Genomic DNA, 14,788 nt, shown 5'->3' with positions numbered 1-14,788 from the left:
CACATTATTCTTTTATAATTCAAAGTCAAGTTTGATTTTCAACAGCCTGTGGATCTCAATTAATCCTGACAGGTACTTATGTTTTAGAAACTAAATTAATACAGATGCATTTTTAATGACGTAAACCTGTTCCATCACAGGTTTGTTTACATTTGGGAATTTTGTTATTCTGAAATTTTGTACACCACATTTCAATGCAGAGACTGTGCAAAAGACTTTATGAAATCTGAATATTGGATAAATTCCATTTAATTGCTGGTGTAACAAATATATCAGCAGCGATTTGTTCTGCTGATATGTATTGTATCAACAGATTAAGGGGGGCATTGACTCTTGGCAGATTGAATTCCAGGATCAGCTAGAAAATTGCATTTGCCAAAGAAAACAGTCTGATGTTGTCTATCACAATAATGCTGAATTACACAGGTGTTGTTGTGTCTGGTTTTTGGCTTTAATGCCGAATTTTTCATTTTGGGTATAATTTTTAAATAAATTAGGAAGATGTTTTTGTGCCGGTCAGATTTTTAAATATTGTGTCCTTTGGTCTGTAACAGATGAATTTTATGCCACTGATGTTACTTTAAAGTATTACGTTTAATACATTATGTACTTTATGCATCTGAAGGTTATCGTTAGGTGTTGTTCAGTCTCAAAACCCCCTTGGCATCAACATCACAGTCACTTTTATCTCTTTGTGTAAGAGTTAATTTAATTCTCCATACCAGTAAATGTCTTTATTTCTCCTCCATTCCACAAAATCACCCAATTCAAAAATGTGTGAGCTGTTTCTTTGTCCTCAGTATTTTCAAAGATTTTTATTATATAGTTCAACGGTGGCATTAAAAAATGAAACCATTCATGAAATTTTTAAGTTTGAGCAATCTTTTGATTTTTACCAAAATAATTTTTATATTGTGTATGAATTTTGGCATATTGTTTACTTTTCCATATCCTTTGATGATTTTTCTGAATTATATCTCGGTGTAGTTGTGGGGATGGTGTCTTTTTTACATTTATTCACTGAGATAGTGAAAGAATAGTTCTATTCAGTGAAATCTGGTTAGGTTAGGATGCATTGCATTGTTTATAAGTTCTAGATGGGAAAAGTTATGAAAGAAATGTAGTTAAGTTTCCAATTATATTTCCAGCCAACAATTAAAGGTTATAGAAAAATGGCAGAAAATCACATATTGTGAGAAACAATTCACAAACAAATTGGATGTTTGCCTTCAGCATACTTTGAGCGTGTTAAAAAATTTACCTAGGTTCTGTCTTCGGTGGAATTCACTGCCTCAGAAGGCGGTGGAGGCCAGTTCTCTGAATGCATTCAAGAGAAAGCTAGATAGAGCTCTCAAGGATAGCGGAGTCAGGGGGTATGGGGAGAAGGCAGGAATGGGGTACTGATTGAGAATGATCAGCCATGATCACATTGAATGGCGGAGCTGGCTCGAAGGGCCGAATGGCCTACTCCTGCACCTATTGTCTATTGTCTAAAGGTACAGATAAGAATTGTACAGCACTGGAACTATTATTGCCCCTCATAATTTTTAAATCTCTAAGCTCACCCCCTCAGCCTCCTATGTTTTGTTGAGAATAACTGGTAGCCATCTGCCATCCGATCATGGCAGATCTATTTTTCCCCCTCAACCCCATTCTCCTGCCTTCTTCCCAAAGCCTTTGGCGCCCTTACTAATCAAGATGTTGCAGGCAACAAACTGTGGATAACTTGTAATGTAGCAGTTTGTGGGAAAAACTGTAAAGTATGGGAACTCCATCGTGAAGTGTGTGGGTGGGAGCAAATTTAAAAAATGCTATTCTGGTATTTGAGATTACAGGTAGGTAAAAGGCAAGTTTTATAAACAGGGACATAAAATGTAAGAATTTATGCAAACCATTGATTAGTCCACAATCAGCATACTGCCTGTCGTTTAAGCATCAGATTATAGATTGACGTTAAAACCATAGACACTTCAATCCGTTGCTTACTGGGATCGTGCCAAGGATAGGAAACCAAAGTTAGTACTGTAGTCTTAGGAGTATTTTCACTGGAACAAAAGTGGTTAAGCTTAAAAAATAATAGTGTAGAAGAAAAGATTTGGCTTGGAAGTTAGTATTGAGCAGTCACCAATTAAAAATCCCTGACTATAACAAGAAAAGTTTGGAGAATAATTTTGCCCAGAACATTGGAGGATGTTTTTGGTTGGGTGAGATTGGGACAAAGACAATTAGATTTTAAAAGGAAAATTGGGTTAGGACGAAGCAGAATAAGATACATAGGAGAAATCGAACCTGTGTGCTTGGTTTTGGACTGTTGTAATAAATAGCATGGACTGAATAGAACATTTGACCTTTTGCTACTGTAGGATTAAAATTTTATGTAAAGATCTTTCTCAAATTTGTCGATTAATTCCTGCAATGTTTTGAAAACATTGATAATAAATAGCATTGTTTCTAAATGAGCTGAATAATCTTTGTTTCCATGTGACATACAAATGAAATAATTTTATCTCTTTTATTAATAAATTTACTTTACATAATGACTGGAATTCGTGCTGTTTAAATTGTAATAGATATTGCTTGGCGGTTCCCAGCAGTTTAAATGTGGAGCCAAATTGTTAATCCTATAGTCTTTGTTTATTGTAAGACAATAAATTAGTCGGACTTTAACTTTCATTTTGTTTATTTCTCAATGGGAACATATTTCTGAAATTTAATAAATTGTTAAATGAATAAGGAAAGGAAAAAATCTATTCCTAACATGTTAACAGCAGTTGAAACTGCTGTGTTGCGGAATTTGACAGTGCCAAAGTGTTTGTTTGGAATGTGCTATGCAAGGAGGAAGTGTAGTGTGTCAAGATCACGGGGAAAGAATTTGAAAAGAGAATCTATACTTTTGTGAGTAAAGCCATTGAGGAACTTTGATAATATTGGTTCAACAACTGATTGTAAATTATTACATGCTGTCAATGAATTGACTTGCTTTTTTGAAATACCAATCTGTCAATGTTACAGGAAAATAGAGTGAAATAATGAATTGTATGATTTATGTATGTAGTATAAAGTATTTTAACCGAATAATTTTACTTTGAGAAATGAAGAAAGGGTCAAAATTCCTAATGTAGAATACTACCAAAGCTGAAAACAGCAGAGAAGATTGTTAGGTCGATCCAATCAAAATATTTGGGGTTCAAACTAAATTTCAAAAGCCTGGAAAGTTTATGCAGAGGAGAGGGTAAGGAGGATAAGGTGGAATGGAAGATGATGGCAGGAATTTTAAAGTGACAATAGTGTGGCTCTCGGTTCAGTATTACTGAGGGGCAGCACGGTGGTGCAGTGGTAGAGTTGCTGCCTTGCAGCGCCTGAGACTCGTGTTCAATCCTGACCTTTGGTGCTGTCTGTATGGAGTTTGTATGTTTTCCCTGTAAACCTAAGGTTTTCCTTAGGTGCTCCGGTTTCATAAGGTTGGACTCCAGCTTTTTGTGTCAATCTTTGGTTTAAACCAGCTACTGCAGTTCCTTCCTACAGAACATAGTGTTGATACAATAGAGATTGAAAACGGGTTGCAATGGGGACAAACAAGGAGAATGGAGGAGGCCCAGGACCTTTCTGTCCTAGGCCTCCTCCATTGTCAGAGTGAGGCCCAGCGCAAATTGGAGGAACAGCACCTCATACTTCGCTTGGGTAGTTTCCACCCCAGCGGTATGAACATTGACTTCTCTAACTTCAGTTCGTCCCTGCTTTCCCTCTCTATCCCCTCCCCCTTCCCAGTTCTCCCACTAGTCTTCCTGTCTCAGACTACATTCTATCTTTTACTGCCCCCTCCCCTGTCATCAGTCTGAAGAAGGGTCTCGACCTGAAACGTCACCCATTCCTTCTCTCCCGAGATGCTGCCTGACCCGCTGAGTTACTCCAGCATTTTGTGTCTACCTTCAATTTTATCCAGCATCTGCAATTTTTTTTCCTGAACAGGGGAGTGTGGCAGATATGGAAAGTGACCTCCCTTCAGTCAGCATAAGAAAATATAGTTTGTAAGCACTTTATTTGAACATTGGGTACATGGAAGTATGGATTATAAAAATATTTGATGGATAATTTAAACATTATGGCTAGGGGATAAATACCTTGCCATTGGATATGCTGTTTGTTTCAGTCACGATGGTTAAAACATTTATCTTCTGATTATATCTATTCAGTTTGGGAAGTACATAAGTGCTTCACTTAATTTTACGAGTGTTCTGTTTTGCATTTTGTAAATATGAATTTAATTTTCCGTGCTACCTTCATTTGCATGCTTCAATATAAATGGGGCATTTTGCATAATATAATCATAGAAAATTTAAGATGCAGTTGGAAACCATTTAGCCCATTGTGTGAGGGCTGACTGAAAAAGAACTATCCGACTAATCCCACTTCCAGAATTGGGTCTGTAAAGTGCACATGTGTTCAAAGTTGAGGAGGATCTAGAGAACTTCTGCAGAATTGATGTACAAGAAAATGGAAAAGAACCCTTTTATACACCCTTTTATAGACACTATTGCCTTCAATTGGCTGGGGTCCGTAAACTTTAAGTAGAGTACGCACTGATGATTGGGCCGTTGAGGTTTACTGTGACAAACCTCGCTGATTTGCTGCAATAATAATGATAATTAATTTAAATGGCGCTGGTTGAGAGATAACGTTTGGGGAGAACAGACAGAAAATTGCTTGATTTCAGTTTATTGTCACGTGTACCAAGGTGCAGTGAAAAGCTTTGGTCACGTGCTAACCAGGCAGTGCAAAGACAATACATGATTACAATCGAGCCATCCGCAGTGTACAGATACATGATAAAGGGAACTATGTGAATAATGTTTAGTGCCAGGTAAAGTACTGCTACCTCTGAAGATGGGAATTTAACCTTCCATTCAAAACGTGGTAGTTCTTTTTGCTGAGTTACTGAGATCCGCTGAGTTACTCCAGCATTTTGTGTCTATCTGGTAGTTCTGAAAGTTCAGTACTGGAATGCCAAACTCTCAAATGTTGATGATTTGAAGATGGAACTGTACTTGTATGTTCAGCTACCAATGATTAATTCAACATTAATTGGTTGCATGATACATTTCTATGCAACTCAAGTACTATTACATGACTCATGACTTGAAGGACATGCTTCCTGATGTGATAAATTGGCATTCTCATTCCCCATCCCGTTGATCCGAAGCCAGATAATCTATTTGAACAACACGTTCACAAAGATGGGTGATAGTAAAAATTATGCTCTTGTTATGTGGTGACCTTGGGTCATGCAAATCATGAGCATTACTCCCCTGCCAGTAAATGTCCCACTAAGCAAATCCTATTGTTCAGGAAATCGCAGATGTGGTTTAATTAGTTTTATGGCCTGTGATTAAAGATACAGTGATGTAGTGATTTATTTAGCCTGTAAAAATGTAAAGTGTTGACAGAATTAATCAGTGCAATATGCGACACGACTACTTGGTGGCATTTGCGTACAATCACTTTTCAAAGGACTGCTTAACAACTGGCTATAATACTGACAGACTAATACTGACAGACATGATACCTTTGCACAGTCTTAATATTTTAATTGGTTAATGAGATAACTACTGATCCGCGTAATACATTGTAATTGAGTCAGATCAGATCCTTTCAAGATTGACCATTCTGAATGGTTTAAGATTCTTTTGAATGAACTTGAAAGAGGGGAAAAAAGAGCTGCCGATGAACATTTTATCCAATTTCAACTTCTGCCTCTAACTTTGAATTGTTAGCAGGTGCATCTATCCATCTGATTTTTTTTTGTATCCGAAGTATTGTGTTGGTAGGAATTGGTATTGGTTTATTATTGTTGCATATCCTAAGATAAAGTGAAAAACTGTTCAAATATCTGGTCAAATCATACCATGCATGAGAACAATAAAGCTACCAGGTAGTGCAAAGAGGAAAATAACCAGAGTACAGAAGATTGGGTTATAGTTACAGATAAAACAGACAGAAAGTGCAGATTAAAAAAAACCAAGTGCGGCAATGAAGTAAGTTAGGAGATCGGGACTACACCCTCATCTTATGAGAGGTCCATTCACTAGAACGTACAGGTCTGATGAAGGGTTCCGACCCGAAACGTCACATCCATTTTCTCGAAAGATGCTGCCTGACCCATTGAGTTATTCCAGCATTTTGTGTCTATCTTTGGTATAAGCCAGCATCTGCAGTTCCTTTTTATTGTCCATTCAGTAGTCTGACAACAGCAGATAAGAAGCTGTTCAGCAATACCATTTCATTTACGGATTGGTTGGCTGCTGGTATTTACTCTGTTCTAACAAAGGAGAATCTCAATCTGTTAAAAGTGCTGATTACCGAGGAATAGAACAGTGTCGAAGTGCAACTTGATCCAATCTGTAATCCTCTGCAGTCTCGTAATCAAGCCGGAAGTGAAGTTAGATTTTTATCTCTTTTTCTTTAGATGAACTAAATCAGTTAACATTAGATTGCATATGGTAGTAACATCATGTATGTTTTAGATGCATTTGTTTCCAAATATTTACTGAATACTTGGAGCATCCTGGAAGTTTTGAAGTTTGGGGACAATTTTTAAAAACTTGAATTTAGTAAGAAATCTCATGCTGTTACCCAATGGTGCAAAAAGTGTTGCATAAAAGGCTTTACAGCATGTTACTGAAAAATTCTGTCCATATTGCAATTTTGTGAATATGTTGGTACAAAGAGTTGTCATCCCAAAGCTTTTTGCTGCTTTAAATCTGTTCAGAATTACACTTGCAATGAAATGCCAGAGTTGGGGCAAACATTAAGATTGTTTTGTGCTTTGAATTAATAATCAAGGTATTTATTTCTGTGCCTTTTTATAATGTGCTGAATGGGCTGGAGATTTCCGCACCAATGTCCAACTATTTGGTGTATGGATATTAAACTTTCCTGAAAATTCACCGATTGTTCTATCAATCGGTGGTGGCCAGTGCCATCTTCTTCGCTGTCGTGTGCTGGGTTGGCAGGGCGAAAGCCGCGGGCCCCAACAACATTAACAAGCTCATCAGGAAGGCTGGCCCCGTCCCAGGGGTGGAGTCGGAGTCATTGGAGGTGGTCTTGGAGGGGAGGATGCTGCTCCAAACTGCGGAGCATCTTGGACAATACAGCTCACCTCCTCCTTGACACACTGGTCAACCTGAGGAGCACCTTCAGCAACAGACTGGTTCCACCAAGATGCAACACAGAGTGCCACAGGAGATCCTTTTTCCCTGTGGCTATCAAACTGTGCAACTCCTCCCCCTTCTGTTGTGGGGTAGACTGACTCTTCATCCCCCTCGTAAATAACTGAGGGATGATTTTGTTTAAGCAATAAATTCTCATGAGGCTTGACAAGGTAGATTACAGGGTTTTCATCAGATATTGCACGCCTAGAGTCTCTGAGTCCCCAATGAGTTGTTTTCCATTAGATAAATTGGAACAAATTTCGTCCTCTGGAGATGCTAATCTTTGGAATTCTTTACCAAGCAAAGCTGTGGGAACGGCTTCTGTGGAAACCCAGTTGGCTGAATATTTTCAAGGCAGGAACTGATAGATCTTTAGATTTTGCAACAGGGATGAGATTAGTACAGAGATAAAAGATCAACATGACCTCCTTGAATGTTGGAGCAGGCGTGAGGAACCATATGGTCTGTTCATATATTTGTCTCTGATGCCTGAGTAATTTCGGCATTTCCATTACTTGGGTAGATGATGAATGGTCCTTAACACAAGTTGCTGTGAATAAGTAAGAGAGAACCAGAAAAACAACCTGAACTGGCACCAACATTGATCTTTCTCTTTCTTGATTTTTGCAAGTGTCGTGTCTGTTTTGTGCATATGTCTTTTTTTTAGTTTAGCTTAGCGATATAGTGCGGAAACAGGCCCTTCGGCCCACCCAGTACACTAATACTATCCTACACACGAGGGACAATTTACATTTTTTATCTAAGATTATTAACCTACAAACCTGTACGTCTTTGGAGTGTAGGAGGATATTGGAGCACTGGGATAAAACTCACATGGTCACATGGAGAACGTACAATCTCTGTACAGTCAGCACCCGTAGTCAGGATCGAACCTAGGTCTCTGGCGCTGAAAGGCAGCAATCCTATTACTGTGCTGCCCCCTGTACCACTGTGCCGCCCTTGTACTTTTATGGGGAACGCAGCAAACACACAAGGAGGAAGCGAGTGGAAGGATATGCTGTGTAGGAAGGAACGACAGATGTTGGTTTACACCAAAGATAGACACAAAATGCTGGAGTAACTCAGTGGGACAGGCAGCATCTCTGGAGAGAAAGAATGAGTGACGTTTCAGTGTGAGTGTCAGGGGAGAGGTAAACTAGAGATATGGAAGGGTACAAAGCGAATGTAAGGTGTGAAAAGGACAGATCAAAGCAAATGATCGTCATTAAATGTAGATATCACAATTTCCTACACTTTCCTACAATTTCCTACACATCATTAAATGGAGAGTGGTTAATTGTTGGCCGAGGAGAAGGTGCCAACTAGGCATACAAACAGTAAAATTAATCAGGAGTACAGTAAAACTAGTCTGAGAACGAGGGTGCAGGAGGGATGGAGAGAGAGGGGATGCAAGGGTTACTTCAAGTTAGAGAAATCAATATTCATACTGCTGGGTTGTAAGCTGCCCAAGCGAAATATGAGATGCTGTTCTTCCAATTTGCATTTGGCCTCACTCTGACAGAGGAGGAGGCCCAGGACAGAAAGGTCAGTTTGGGAATGGGAGGGGAGTGTTTGAATATTTCTATTTATAAAATTCCTCTCATTATCAAGTACTAAGCGGCGATGTGGTATAGATATCAGATGAGCATCCTGTTCTGTTAATTGATAGGGGTCCAATACTCTCAACAACGTTAATGCTAATTTTTTGAGTTCCTTCATATTTGAAATTAAATGGTTGTTTGATTCAAAGTGGGATTAAAGATCTGTATGTATAGTTTGAAGTGTAAATAATTAGGTAGAGAACATCTATGCTATTGTGTTCATTTCACAATGGCAAAAATATTAGATGGAAGTTCTATTATTTTAGTTTAAGGAGGTATTACCTAATTTAAATAGGTGCAGTTCCATGGTGTAGTGGTAGAGTTGCACTTTACAGCACTAGAGACCCGGGTTCAATCCTGACTACGGGTGCTGTCTGTACGGGGATTGAAAGTTCTCCCTGTGACCGCGTGGGTTTTCCCCGGGTGCTCCGATTTCCTCCCACACTCCATAGGCGTACAGGTTTGTAAGTTAATTGGCTTTGGTAAAGATTGTAAATTGTTCCTAGTGTGTTGGATAGTGCTACTGAATGGGGATCGCTGGTCGGCACGGACTATGTAGGCGGAAGGACCTGTTTCCGTGCTGTATTTCTAAACTAAACTAAACTGAATTGCTTAGCTCAGGAATATTCATATTGTTAAAATGAGGGTTGGGCTATAGGCAATAGACAATAGGTGCAGGAGTAGGCCATTCGTCCCTTCGAGCCAGCACCGCCATTCAATGTGATCATGGCTGATCATTCTCAATCAGTACCCCGTTCCTGCCTTCTCCCCATACCTCCTGACTCCGCTATCTGGCTCTCTCTTGAAAACATTCAGAGAATTGGCCTCCACTGCCTTCTGAGGCAGAGAATTCCACAGATTTACAACTCTCTGACAGAAAAAGTTTTTCCTCATCTCTGTTCTAATTGGCCTACCCCTTATTCTTAAACTGTGGCCCCTGGTTCTGGACTCCCCCAACATTGGGAACATGTTTCCTGCCTCTAATGTGTCCAACCCCTTAATAATCTTATATGTTTCAATAAGATCCCCTCTCATCCTTCTAAATTCCAGTGTATACAAGCCTAGTCGCTCCAGTCTTTCAACATACGACAGTCCCGCCATTCCGGGAATTAACCTAGTAAACCTACGCTGCACGCCATCAATAGCAAGAATATCCTTCCTCAAATTTGGAGACCAAAACTGCACACAGTACTCCAGGTGCGGTCTCACTAGGGCCCTGTACAACTGCAGAAGGACCTCTTTGCTCCTATACTCAACTCCTCTTGTTATGAAGGCCAACATTTCATTGGCTTTCTTCACTGCCTGCTGTACCTGCATGCATTCTTTCAGTGACTGATGCACTAGAACACCCAGATCTCGTTGTACGTCCCCTTTTCCTAACTTGACATCATTCAGATAATATTCTGCCTTCTTATTCTTACCACCAAAGTGGATAACCTCACACTTATCCACATTAAACAGCATTTGCCAATCATCCGCCCACTCACACAACCTGTCCAAGTCACCCTGCAACCTCATAGCATCTTCCTCACAGTTCACACTGCCATCCAGCTTTGTATCATCTGCAAATTTGCTAATGTTGCTTTTAATCCCTTCATCCAAGTCATTAATGTATATTGTAAATAGCTGTGGTCCCAGCACCGAGCCTTGCGGTACCCCACTAGTCACTGCCTGCCATTCTGAAAGGGACCCATTTATCCCCACTCTTTGCTTATTGCTTGCCAACCAATTTTCTATCTATGTCAGTACCCTACCCCCAATACCATGTGCTCTAATTTTGCCCACTCATCCATATGTGGGACCTTGTCGAAGGCTTTCTGAAAGTCAAGGTACACTACATCCACCGACTCTCCCCAGTCAATTTCCTAGTTACATCCTCAAAAAATTCCAGAAGATTAGTCAAGCATGATTTCCCCTTCGTAAATCCATGCTGACTCGGAACGATCCTGTTACTGCTATCCAAATGCTCTGCAATTTCGTCTTTTATAATTGACTCCAGCATCGCCCCACCACTGATGTCAGACTAACTGGTCTATAATTTCCTGTTTTTTCTGTCCTTCCTTTCTTAAAAAGTGGGATAACATTAGCTACCCTCCAATCCACAGGAACTGATCCTGAATCTATAGAACGTTGGAAAATGATCACCAATGCGTCCACGATTTCTAGAGCCACCTCCTTAAGTACCCTGGAATGCAGACCATCAGGCCCTGGGGATTTATCAGCCTTCAGTCCCATCAGTCTACCCAACACCATTTCCTGCCGAATGTGAATTTCCTTCGGTTCCTCCGTCACCCTAGGATCTCTGGCCACTTGAACATCTGGGAGAATGTTTGTATCTTCCTTAGTGAAGACAGATCCAAAGTACCGGTTCAACTCGTTTGCCATTTCCTTGTTCCCCATAATAAATTCCTCCGCTTCTGTCTTCAAGGGACCCACATTTGCCTTAACTATTTTTTTCCTCTTCACATACCTAAAGATTAAGGGCTAGATTAAGTTGTGCATGGTTGTTGGATGCCAATGGCAGAGAATTAATAAAATTCAGATGATTGTTTTGTTATTGATGGAGATGGTTGTGACTTGACTCTTGGTTAGGATCTTACCGGCCATTTGGTGAGATGGTGCCAAGGCCTTGCTTTATGTGATGACCCACATTTAACAACAATGTTAATTTTCACATAAGAGCAAAATATTGGAGGGCTTTCCACTGACCTACACAAAAAAACATTCACCTTTTGATGCTTTCTCTGATGTATTTTAATTGGAGATGTCACCGTGCTCACTGTTCAGAAAAGGAAAGCAACAGAATTCCACCATTTTCTAAAGTGGATATTTGTGTCTCCTGCATGTGTTTTTCTTGAATTTGACAGAAGGATGCCCCAGTTAACATTAGCTAAGTGTTAACTGAAAATTATAGGATACACTAAACAAGAGCTGAGCTGTTGGTCCAACTTGGAATTTGAATGAATCCAAGCAACTTTGATTTGGTGTAGTGTCTAATACATGCTCTCATGGCAGCTTCCAGCCTACCTGACATTTTATTTTCTCTTTTGATTTGATTTTTGCAAATTTGGTGTCCACGTCTGGGCTGGGCACAAATGGGGAAGTGAGAAAACCTTACAAGGATTCGATGTGATAGTAGTCACAGACTGCTGGAGTAACTCAGCGGGTCAGGCAGCATCTCTGGAGAAAAAGGCTGGGGGACTTTTCGGGTCGACCCGTGACCCATCCTTTTTCTCCAGAGACACTGCCTGTCCCGCTGAGTTACTCCAGCAGTTTGTGCCTATCTTCAGTATAAGCCAGCATCGGCAATTCCTTCCTACGCATATGATGTTGGCGTTTCAGGAACGATTAGATAGGCACATGGAAATGCAGGGAATAGAAGGTTATGCATCACGTATGGGCAGATGAGATCAGTTTAACCTGGCTTGATGTTTGGCTTAAACGTTGTGGGCCGAAGGGGCCATTCCTTTGCTGTAGTTCTATGGTCTATGTTAATGTTCTTACTGGAAAATTGGATGTTTGTGGATAATGTACGAGTCAAGAGTGTTTTATTGTCCTATGCACCGGAAATAAATAATGGAATTCTTACTTGCAGCTGCACGACAGGTTTGTAAACGCAGTACTCAATAGATAAGAAAATAAACAAAAAAAGTTCAATAAATTTAAAACAACAATATAGTACAAAAGCAAACATGGAGACCAATGTCCTTGGTGCAACCCAGGCAGTTTGTAGTTCGGGGTTTAGTTGGAGTTTGTTGTGTTCAATAACCTGATGCTTGTTGGGATGAAGCTGTGCATGTAACTGTACGTTACAGTTTTCAGACTCTTATTTAAAGTTTAACGGGAGTGGTAAAAAAAAAAATGCTCTTCAGACCTCTGCTCCAGCACACCCAAGGTCCTGACTCCCGGTGTTTCTGACTCCTGGCTCTGGCCCATGGTCTAAATCTCGACACTGTCCACACATTGTACGCTGAATCCCAGCTCGCATTTTGTACATGAGTGTGCCAGATGCCGAACCACCAGGGCTTTTGAACTATCGGATGCTGGATTATCAGACTTTCACTTTAGATTATTGGAAAATGTGAATATAACTGTTGATATTACAGAGGAGGAGAAGGAAATGGTCGGGAAAAGTGATGGAAGAAAATGGGTATCATTTGCAAAAAATTACTCCAGTAACAATCCCTTTGTCCTGGTAATTTGGCAGGTGCATTTTTTTTGTGCAGGAGCTGGTATTGTTTGCTGGTGTCTGCAGTTAATTAGTCATAGTTAGCATTTGTGTTCTTGCTCCATATTGAATATAGCTATCTAGAAAGGAAAACAAAAATCTCTTATCTAGTGATCTCTTGCACCATAATTAATAAGCAGTTTTATGTGAATGTTTAGGTAGAATTGAATCACCAGAATAAACTGTTCCTAGCAGGAACTTCTTCCAATAAAGTGCCTTTAACTTTAAGCAGGATTTTGAGAAGCTTGTATTCCTAAACAATGGTTATTTATCAAGGAAGTGTAGGCAAAATGGCTGATGAGATTTCTGCTATTGGTTGGAGACATGAGAGTTGCCAGTAAGAGAAGAGACCAACACATTGAATCTGCACATTGTGGTTAGACATATCAGATAGGAAAGGCACATGGGTCAGATATTTCTAGAGATCACAGATGGATTGTGTGTAGGTTTTTTTTTTACAGGCCCGGAAATAATGATAGAGCATTCAATCGTCAAAGCTCATTTAAGCAGATTGCATCCAAGTGAGGCCTGAGAGGGTCCTTGTACTAATGAATTGTTGCCTTGAAAGGGATCAATGTCATTGAGAGAGGAAAGAAGAAAATAGAAGCAATGAAACGATAATTAAAAAAAAACTGTTTTGAATTATTTTTTAAGATTAGGTTAAGATTAGGTATGATGAGCGTTTGACGCCACTGGGCACATACTTGCTAGAGTTTAGAAAGCTGAGGGGAGACCTCATTGAAACTTACTGAACAGTGAGAGGCATGGGTGGAATGGATGTGATGAGGATGATTTCAACAGTGGGAGAGTCTCGGACCAGAGGGCAAGGTTTCAAGGTCAGTTTATTGCCACGTGTACCAATTAAGGTACAGTGAAATTCGAATTACCATACAGCCATACTAAACATAAAGCAACAAGACACACAACTACATAAAAGTCAACATAAACATCCACCATAGCGGATTCCTCACTGTGATGGAAGGCAATAAAGTCCAATCTCCTTCCTCTTTATTCTCGGGGCAGTCGAACCATCCACAGTCAGGACGATTGAAGACCCCGCAGCTGGCGGTCGAAGCCCCCTCGTCGGGGCGATCGAAACTCCCGCGTCGGGGCAATCGAAACTCCCATGTCGGGGCGGTCAGAATAAAAGGACGCACCTTTAGAAAGGAGATGAGGAGGAATTTCTTTAGTCAGTGGGTGGTGAATCTGTGGAATTCATTGCCACAGACGGCTGTGGAGGCCAAGTCAATGGATATTTTTAAGGTGGAGATTTACAGTTCTCGATTAGCAAGGGTGTCAAAGATTACGGGGAGGGCAGGAGAATGGGGTTGAGAGGGAAAGATAGATCAGTTATGATTGAATGGCGGAGTAGATCTGATGGGCCGAATGGCCTATTTCTGCTCCAATGACATGAGCTTGCCTGCAGTCGATTTGACGTTATTCTTGGTGACAATGATACTTGTATGTAGAATTATCAATTTTAATTAGAAAAACGGTAAGGATGACTGGTAGGAAAATATCTTTAAAGGTCCTTTTTTGTTGGTAAATGGACGTTGTTGAGGCAGGATTGAAAAGCGAGCTGCTTTCCTGGCCTGATCCATAGAGAGCTAAGCAATAAAAAATGCGGCAAAATGCTGGCAAAATGAAACCAAACCAGAAAATGCTGGAAGTACTCAGCGGGCCAGGTGACGTTTCTGAAGAGAGAAGTAGCATTGATGTTTCAGGTTGAGGGATCTCTCAGCGGGAATCCC

The 14,788-nt window shown here is 40.2% G+C and overlaps 1 protein-coding gene across 1 annotated transcript in view; it reads left to right on the top strand.

The window, feature by feature from the left end:
- LOC144603556 (ataxin-7-like protein 1) overlaps nucleotides 1-14,788 on the top strand; it is a 162,437-nt gene that overhangs the window by 1,320 nt on the left and 146,329 nt on the right.

The sequence above is a fragment of the Rhinoraja longicauda genome, chromosome 20, assembly GCF_053455715.1.
Source record: "Rhinoraja longicauda isolate Sanriku21f chromosome 20, sRhiLon1.1, whole genome shotgun sequence".
In the NCBI taxonomy this organism is placed as follows: domain Eukaryota; kingdom Metazoa; phylum Chordata; class Chondrichthyes; order Rajiformes; family Arhynchobatidae; genus Rhinoraja; species Rhinoraja longicauda.
Note: the sequence above shows the minus strand (reverse complement) of the source record. Positions and strands in the feature narration are given on the sequence as shown.